This window comes from Lycium ferocissimum, chromosome 8 (assembly GCF_029784015.1).
Source record: "Lycium ferocissimum isolate CSIRO_LF1 chromosome 8, AGI_CSIRO_Lferr_CH_V1, whole genome shotgun sequence".
NCBI lineage: Eukaryota > Viridiplantae > Streptophyta > Magnoliopsida > Solanales > Solanaceae > Lycium > Lycium ferocissimum.
The window spans coordinates 38,652,737-38,662,257 of NC_081349.1; the positions used below are offsets into that span (position 1 = coordinate 38,652,737).

Here is a 9,521-nt window from a genome sequence, read left to right on the forward strand (position 1 = left end):
ACAAGTTAAATTATGTATTTGTCTTAAAAGTTCCTTGTATAGATTATTTATTTAAATTAAATAACTTGAGAAAATTAGGATACATAAGTTATAATGTCAAATTAACATTTTGCATTATATATATATAATAAATATAAGAGATATCTTGTCCTGTTGTTATCGTACACTTGTACTAACACAAATTATATTTCTTTAGTTAAAATATACTTTTTTTATATGTGAGTTTGGGCTAGGTGAAATTATATAAGGAGAATCTAAATTTTATCTCAAAGCTTACCTTTAATTTTCTCCCATACCTATTGATCTTATCTTAAAAGGACAACTTCATGTTGTGAAGATTTGTACAACAAGCTATATAAATGGTACCCTCTACTTGGCCTTATCTCATGTCATCACCGTTAGCTTAATTATAAATAAACACGTGTATTAGAATTTTTTTTTCTTTATCCTATAAATGCATGTTAGTATATCATAATTTTTTCCTCTCTGGTGAACGTGTGATGTGAGATCGAGAAAGTTGAGGATATGCCAGAGTTTATTATATTTTGTTTTGGTATATGCTAAGCGCGCTTTGCAATGCTCCCGCAGCCAATGGCGGATCCAGGATTTTCACTCAGGAAGTTTGGAAAAAATAACAAAAGTTAAATATAAAAAAAATAGTGTTGCTCCTTGGATTTAAATCTAGGACACTAGAGACAATTTTGAACACCCTGAACCACTTGAGCTAACCTTGTACATTTGTTCAAGGTCTTCAAAAGTTAATATATGTACATAAACACAAAAAATCTACCATATGTATACTATGTAATATTTTGCCGAGAGTGTTCGGGTGAACACGCTCCCCACCCTCTAAATTGGCCTCTGTTTGCAGCAAAAATATTCTTAATGGGACAAACTCCAAAATCCTTCTAGCACATTTGCTAGAACACATTGGATAGGCCGAAAGCAACCTCAAAACTGAATAAGCTAGCCTTCAAATGTTTAACTTGGGTATAAGTTCCCAAGCATATCAAGTTTTTTGCTTGCTTGCTCCATTTGGTTACTTATTGTTTTATATGGAATTCTTACCATATGTGCTCATCAATTACAATGCAACTTGTTTGACCCTAGCTTGCTGATTTTCTACTTCCTTTAAAGAAGTCATTTTTCTCATTTTTAAGGAACTTATTTTTCTACAGAAAATATTTTTCCAAAATTTTTGTTGAAAAACATTTTCTGAAAATGTAAGCCTCCAAAGTTTTGCTTCTTTAGTGAATGGCGAATATTGTATCCATTTATATTTGCTAATTCTCCTTCCAGACTTCCTTCATGATAAATAATTTGTTCTTTAAGAATTATTCAATTATGTGACTAAGAAACTTTAATAGTTATAAGGACTTACTAACAAACAACGTGTCACTAGATTAAATAAATTATAAAATTGAAAAATATTCATAAGTCTATTTTTTTAATTAAATTTACTACTTTGTATCATGAATTTGGGCTCGGGCTTAGCACGAGCCTCATTAAACTAGTTATTAATACTATATGTAAGGGAGAATCCCCATTTTTTTGTGTCCTCGCATGATTTTTTTTGGTCTCTTTTTACCCCTAATTGAAGTTTTTATGACTTTGTAAATCTTCACACATTTTTGTAAATTTTAAGAACTTTAAAGATTTTTTTCATGCCACTAAAATAATGATGTAATGGATAAGGTTATAGTGGGCCCCACAAAGCATACTCATACATATTTTGAGTATTTTATGTGGAATTTTTTAAAATTTGTTTTAAACCATATTTTTTTTCTTAAAAATTTATTATAGACATGTAAAGAATTATCCTGTCATTCAAATTCTATCTTAATATAGGCTTAATTATTGAATTAAAATATTATTCTTATAATATTATTTATTATTTACTGATGTTATTTGCAATTTATCATTTGCTATGTTAAATTTTCATTCGTCCGATTAAATGTATGTTTTGTTTTCTTGTAATTTTGTGTCGTCCATGCTGGCACACATAAGTAATTAACAAAAGTTTCATTTAAAATAGGATTAAGTTTTAAATTAAAAGAATAAATACAAATAAGTTATATCATTGTTAAATACTTTACAAATGTATCAAAAATGCAAATTATAGTCCTTCCGTCTCAATCGAAAAATCAAATTTCGTGGTAGTAAATTGTTGAAAGAAAATTTTGTTTGAAATGTGTTGATGAAATGACACATGATATGAATGTAGAATTCATGTAAAACCAGAAATCAAGAATCGTTTGAAACTAAACAAATATTACCAGCAACTACAACATCATCATCAATCAGATGGGGTTGAATTATTACTGATTGGAGTCAACTGAGTTTGAGATTCCTGAGAATTTATTGGATTTGTTGAAAAGGGTAGTGATGGAGTTGCAAAATGGTGCTGAGAAATCTCGGTGGTGTTGTAAATAGGTGATTTTTGAGAGTTGGAAATGAGAATAAAAGTGACGAAGATTAATAAAAGGAAAAAGGAGAACAAAAATGGGATTTTGCGTTCTTTGAAGAGGCTTTTCATAGATGATGATATATAGCCATTAATGGGTTCTTTGGGAAAATTTAGTAATGGAGATTTTTGCAGTTAGATCTAGGAAAGTTGTAGAGAAAAAAGAGGTGAAATGATTAAAGTTGATAGAGTAATGTTTTTTTGAAATATAGTTAAAGGTGTGAACAGACAAAAGTGGCGTGGAGCTCATGGGGAGACTCTCATTTTACTCATAAAAGATTAATGACTCTGTCCCAAATTACGTGATAGTTTTTCTTTTTCGAGAGTCAAATAAAAAAATATTGATTGCTATTTATTTGTATGCCTTTTAAATATTTTAAATTATTAATAATTGTTACTTACAGTATTTTTCATGTAGTCTCTTTAAAAAACTTAAAGATTATATGTCTGAACTCACGGTGAGAATAAAACAATTTGACTCTCGAAATTCAAACTGTCTCACATATACTGAGGAAGAAGGAGCAATAGTATTTCAAGAGAAAAAGGCCAAAAATATCTAAACTATTTAAAATAGGTCAAATTTAACCTCTATTATATTTTTGACTCAAAAATGCCGCTCATTAAATTTTTTGCTAAAGAATACCCACCAATTATCCAAAGTATGTAAAGAGGGGATTTTTGAGAGTTGGAGATGAGGATGGAGTTACGAATATTAATAAAAGGAAAAAGGAGAATAAATATGGGATTTTGTGTTCTTTGAAGAGGTTTTTCATTGATGATGAAATGGCCATTTCTGGGAAAAAATATTAATTGACATTTTTGCAGCGAGATCTGGGAGAGTTGTAGAGAAAAGGAGGTGGAAATGATTAAAGTATCAGTTAAAAAAGTAGATAAGAATTACTACCATGTATTTTGAAATATAGGTTTTTTGAACGGAAAAGGGTTAGATTTACCGAATAAGCTACATTTGCCCCTCATATACTTTTTTGATATATTCGCTCTTGTCATTCAAGTTTGGGCCTATATTTGCTCCTGTGCTCTATTTCTTGGTCATATTTATCCTTCATTCGTTAAATCCCCATGTCCCTACCTTTATATTCATATGGCGCTTATGTAATTTTTTTTTCTTTTTTCTCTTCTTCTTCGCCATTTACCTTCAATGGAGACCATTGAAGCTCAAATTTGGCCAAGTTTACAATTTTAATGATTATTTGAGGACTTGAGTCTTAAGTGTTTAAGCAAGCAGGAAGGCCATTGTAAACTTGGCCATTGATTGTTGTTCCTTTCCCCTTAATCCCAACCCGTTTGAGTTTCAAAATCAGCTGATCAATGCAATCAATTGGCTTTACATTATAAACCAACCCAATGAGAATAACGAAAGCACAGTTATCTTGACCCACGAAATCGAAAGTTCCATCAATTGGGTCCAAAGCCCGTATGAATTGATTAGCAAGGGCGGAGCTAGGTAGCCTCCAGGGGTTCATCCGAATCCCCTTGGCGAAAACTTACACTGTATATATAAGGTTAGAATTATTAACATGCATATATAGTAGATGTTGGACCCCCTGGCTTCTTCGCGTATTTACTATTTCATATATTTGAACCCCCTAGGTGAAAATTCTATCTCCGCCACTATTGATTAGGAATAATCGCATTGTCATGATTGTGCGAACCAGTTCCCTCCCCATAAATCGAATGAGAAGGAAAAGCTTCGAGAATGATGGAACTTGGCCAAATTTGAGCTTCACTGGTCTCCATTGAAGGAAAATGGCAAAGAAGAGGAGAAAAAACAAAATAAAAAATGGGACCAGATTTAAATTAAGAGAAAAAATATTCTCATATGAAAATAAAGGTGGGGACAAGGTGATTTAACGAATGGAGGGTAAATATGACCGAAAAATATAGTACAAGGGCAAATATATCTCCAAACTTGGATGACAAGGGCGAATATATCAAAAAAGTATAATGAGGACAAATGTAGCTTATTCTTAAGAGTACAAGGGCAAATCTGATCCTTTTCCCTTTTTTTTGAAATATAGTTAAGGAAAGAGGGTCAAAAAATGCCCCTCTACTTAAGGAAAATAGCTAAAAATATTCTCCACTACAAATTTGGATAAAAAATACCTCTCCCGTCATTAAAGTTTTCAAATATAATCCTGTCTTAACGGAAATTCTAACATAACCCGATTTTATTTTTAAACCCACTCCATTTAAACCCGACCCAACTAAATAAAAAACGCATATGAGTTACCCGCTCATGTGCCTAGTGACTTCAAATGTAAGACTCGAGAACAAGTTGGTCGCATATGAATTTTTTATGTAGTTGTGTCGGATTTAAATGGAACGGGTTTAAAAATAAAATCGGATTATATTGGAGATTTCCTTAAGACAGAGGTATATTTAAACACTTTAATGACTGAAGGGATATTTTTTACCCAATTTTTAATGAAGGATATTTTTAATCTTTTTTATAAAATAGTGAGGCATTTTTGACCCTTTTCCCTATAATTAAAGGTGTGTGAAGACAAAAGTTGGATGGAGCTCATGAGGAGAAATAAATGTACTGACAAGGGAATCTATTGTGGCTGGAATAAGAGTAATCCGAGTGTTACCATTTGAGTGTAATTGTACCCGAAAAAAGAATTATATACGTACTGTCGTACTCTCATTTTTAGTCTTCAAAAATAATACGGAGTACTTCCTCTGTGACTCTGTCCTACAGTAATACATGGCAATTTTTACTTCTCGAAATTTAAATTATGTAAATTTTAATAAATATCATAATATATTTTTCATCATATTAACATGAGAAAAATTGTAATTTATGATATTTTTATATAATTTTTGAATATCTAAAATTTAATTTTAAAATAATAAGTTGATCTAGCCCAATTTAAATTTAAAAATTAATCCAATTGACTCTCGAAAAATAAAATGTCACATAAATTAAAACGGATGGACCAACATTTTTTATTTAAAAATAATTTAATTAAATTTTAATCTAACTTCTTTTACCAATCTTTTCGACTGAAATCATAAATGAGTTATCTTCCCTCTCCGATGATTTTTTTCTAAAAGTAGAGAAAGAAAAGCTTGGGATCAAATCACGTTCGTTATTACATGTATTTCTTTTCGAGTAGAGATTTAGCAACACATATTAAATACAAATTATTGATATTAAATTTTACTATATGTTAAGTTATATTCAGAGCGATACAGATTCAATCAAACTCAGTAATTTTTGCTCAACTAATATATTTGTGTTAAAAAATTCATTGAATATGTGTAAATATTAAATTTAGAACTTAATTATTTATACTTGAAGTCGTCGTTCTAAAATTCACAACTCAAAAGTTAAAATTCTGCCTCCACCTCAAGTATATCGAGTCAAATCTGCTTTATTTTTCTTTCAAGAAAGAGATTACTCCTTAGTTTTCTTGCTCCCACTTCACCTTGATCTTTCTGGTTCCATTGGTTTGTGGTCTTAACTTCTGTGCAAGATTCTTACTGAGATGATTTATAATTAATACAAATATCTATAATATATTTTAGATTATAAATTATTTTAAAAATTCATTATTTTTAAATTTCGTACTCTAATAGACACTGTCAGATAAATTGAGACCAATAATATTTTTTATCGTTATCATATCCTTAAACTTCCCACTTGCTGTTGTTTTATAAGGCAAATGGATTGTTGGAGGTGCATGTGTACGTGTAAGGCAGAGAGGGGTGTGATAGGACAACCACTTCTCCAAATGATAGATACTATGGAAATTCACAATTTTAATTTATTTAACAATTTTATGACTGATTTATTATATTCAAAAAATATGTATTAAAATTCAATATAATTATCATATTTGGTATTTTATAATAAGCTTGATATAGTAATTTTTAACAAAGTATATATATATATATCCTTTGTTAAAATACTGATTTAATTGAATCCATAGAATAATGTGCCCGTACTGTAATTACTTCAATTTCGGAATCTGTTTAACCATGTGGGACTGAATTTCAGGGCTCGCATATTGGTCAATTTACAAAATTAAAATAGAATTAATTAAATCTTTCTCATCTTACACTTAATATTAAATGTTCCTGAACATAATCAATATTGATTAGAGTGCAATTTATTAGATGTGTGTATATATATATACACACATGCATACATACATTAACATATAATTAACTTAAATAGTAACATGTCATACGTCAAACTTAATGTAAGTATACCAACACTGCAACACAATAATAACATTAACTACATCCTAATTCCAAATAAGTTGGGCTATATGAATCTCAACTTCTTTATTGAAACTCATTTCATATTTTTGTAATGAATTAACAAGTTTTATGCTAGATGTTGGCCTCACAATCCTCTCCTTTATTCGTGTTTGGGACGGAAAATGTCAACGAGCTCATATATGAGTATCAATAACTGCTAAAAAAATTCTCAATTAGTATCGTCTCTACATATATTTTAGGGAAAAGGGTCAAATATACCCCTCTATTTTAGTTTATTAGTTAAATATACCCTCCGTTAGCCAAAGTTGATAAATATACCTCTCCGGTTAAGAAAGTATTTATCCATACCCTTTAGATAACATAAATCCCCAATTCCACATTAAATTACCCAATTTCACTAAAAAAAAAAACCATGCACCCGGCAAACCCGACCCGACCAAAAATATTTCTTTCACCCAAATATGCCACTGTACGACCTTAACCTCAGTCCGTCCATATTAATCAGCAGCATTAGGCAGGCCACTTCCATTTTCAAGTGTTTTGGCACTTCCTGAACAAGCAACCACCAAAACAAGGTCTGCAAATTTATAAGTATCAAAGATGAACTGTTGATTATCAATAGAAATCCTATAATGTGCAACTATGAAGGTAACTTTCGATATCATACCAAAATGCCTCAAGAAACTCAGAAGTATCATTCTATAAGTGATTGATTTTCTTAAGATTGCCGAATTGACTTAACGCAATTAAAAAGAAAGAATGATGGAATAGACAAGAAAATAAAAAAGAAAAGACAAAATGACTGGAAAATAGGAAGTGCGAAAGAAAAAATATCATTACAGGTAATATTTTGAATTTCGGATTTCCAACAGTATTTCCTAGTTCAATTCTTTTTCCTCATATCCTAGTTTGCCCGTCTAATTCGTCTATGATAATTGGATGGACTGAGGTTAAGGTCGTACAGGGGTATATTTGGGTGAAAGAAATATTTTTGCGGGTCGGATTGGTCGAGTATGGTTTTTTTTAGTGAAATTGGATAATTTAATGTGGAATTGGGGATTTATGTTATCTGAAGGGTATGGATAAATACTTTCTTAACGGAAGGGGTATATTTATCAACTTTGACTAATGGAGGGTATATTTAACTAATAAACTAAAGTAAAGGGGTATATTTGACCCTTTTCCCTATATTTTACTTCTATTTAATTTGTTCTTATAGCTTCTGAGAAATTATAGGAGTACATCTTTATCTACTTGGAAAATAAAAGGTCCCATGCTCCCATAATTAGCTTCAACACTTCAATAATTTCTCATCGACCTTAATGTGACCACTAAATAAGAATTTGTGAATGTATTTGCTTAGTATATGCCAAAAAAAAAATGTATAAATGCCAAAAAGGTATATGCCATCTTTTTTTTCTCAAAAGATTGCAGATGTAATTAAAGCTTAAGAACAAGAATGACAACAGATTTGCAGATTATTTTGCTTCGATCTAATTAAGGCTTAAAAACAACAAAACCAAAAGATTTGCTTAAAATTTTAAAAATATTGCGCCCACCGTGGGGCTCGAACCCACGACCACAAGGTTAAGAGCCTTGCGCTCTACCAACTGAGCTAGACGGGCTGGTTGTTTATTTAGCTACTATGACTATAACTACCCTTGAGTTTGTATTTATATATCACTTCTGATATATTGTAAGCCTAAATAATGACATTTTTACCTTTGTAAGAAATTTCTGCTCTGCATGAGTTTCTAGCATAATGAAGACGATCAAGCTGCTTAGTGGTTTGCAAATTGCATGTAATGACTATTTTAGATTCTTTCAGGTATTTAACTCGAAGTTGTAAATACATTACTAATGGTTATGAAGGACAATCTATAAGGGTTCGATTGATTGAACATAAAAGGAAAGAACTTCTATATATAGTACTGCTTTACATATGTTGTTTACTTTTCACGCGTCTTTTCTTATATACCGACTAACGTTGTGCATTTATGATTTCAGCTTTGTAAGAATTCATGTTTCGTTGCTAAAAGTGTCCTCCTCTTCTAGGTGCATTGCCAGTTGAGTTCAATATAACTTTGAGGGGGACAAAGTCAGTACTGAAGTAGACAAATCTGAAATGCTTATTTCCCTAATCATATTATACGATCAGCAAAACGGAAGTGAAAAAGATTGGTGGTCTGACAATTAATTTCATATACACTATTAAGATTGGTATTAAGATTGTATTGGTTTTTCTCGCTAATGGATGGGATTCAAATCCTTTTAAGAGCCGAGTAGCTAATTTTCAATATAATATAAGCATTTCTTACTGATGGGTTTTTGTTTTGACCATACATTTTTGCTCACTTGTGCTTTTGAATAACAGTCACCACTGAATTAAAAATATTACTATTTAAATTGCACGTGATAACTTCTTATTGGCAGAAATTAAAAACACTAGACCGATTAAAAAGACCCACCCATATGTATCCGTTTTCGGACTAACCCAACGCGAAACAAAAAGTCTAACTAAAAAAAGAGACCCTACTTCTATCAAACTCCATGTAACCAAAAGTCCACGGAAGTTGCACAGAACATATACTCGATTTTGGGTAAATATGGGTGGGTCTCTCCATAAGTAAAGAAAGTAAGAAATCTCATATCAAATTCGAAAAAAATCAGGTTTTTGAATTATTTATGGGTCTAACAGCAAAAGCAAAAAAAAAAAAAAAAAAGTGACATAAGCAAATAACAGGGAACGGGAAACACGTTGCATTTCAGATTTACAAAATTTAAAACAGGTCAGAACTGAGTTGTT

The 9,521-nt window shown here is 30.9% G+C and overlaps 1 non-coding gene across 1 annotated transcript; it reads right to left on the reverse strand.

Moving 5' to 3' along the window:
- Positions 1-8,267: 8,267 nt before the first annotated feature.
- TRNAK-CUU (transfer RNA lysine (anticodon CUU)) lies at positions 8,268-8,340 on the reverse strand. The gene has a single exon. It is a non-coding gene; the product is annotated as a tRNA-Lys (tRNA).
- Positions 8,341-9,521: the final 1,181 nt, after the last annotated feature.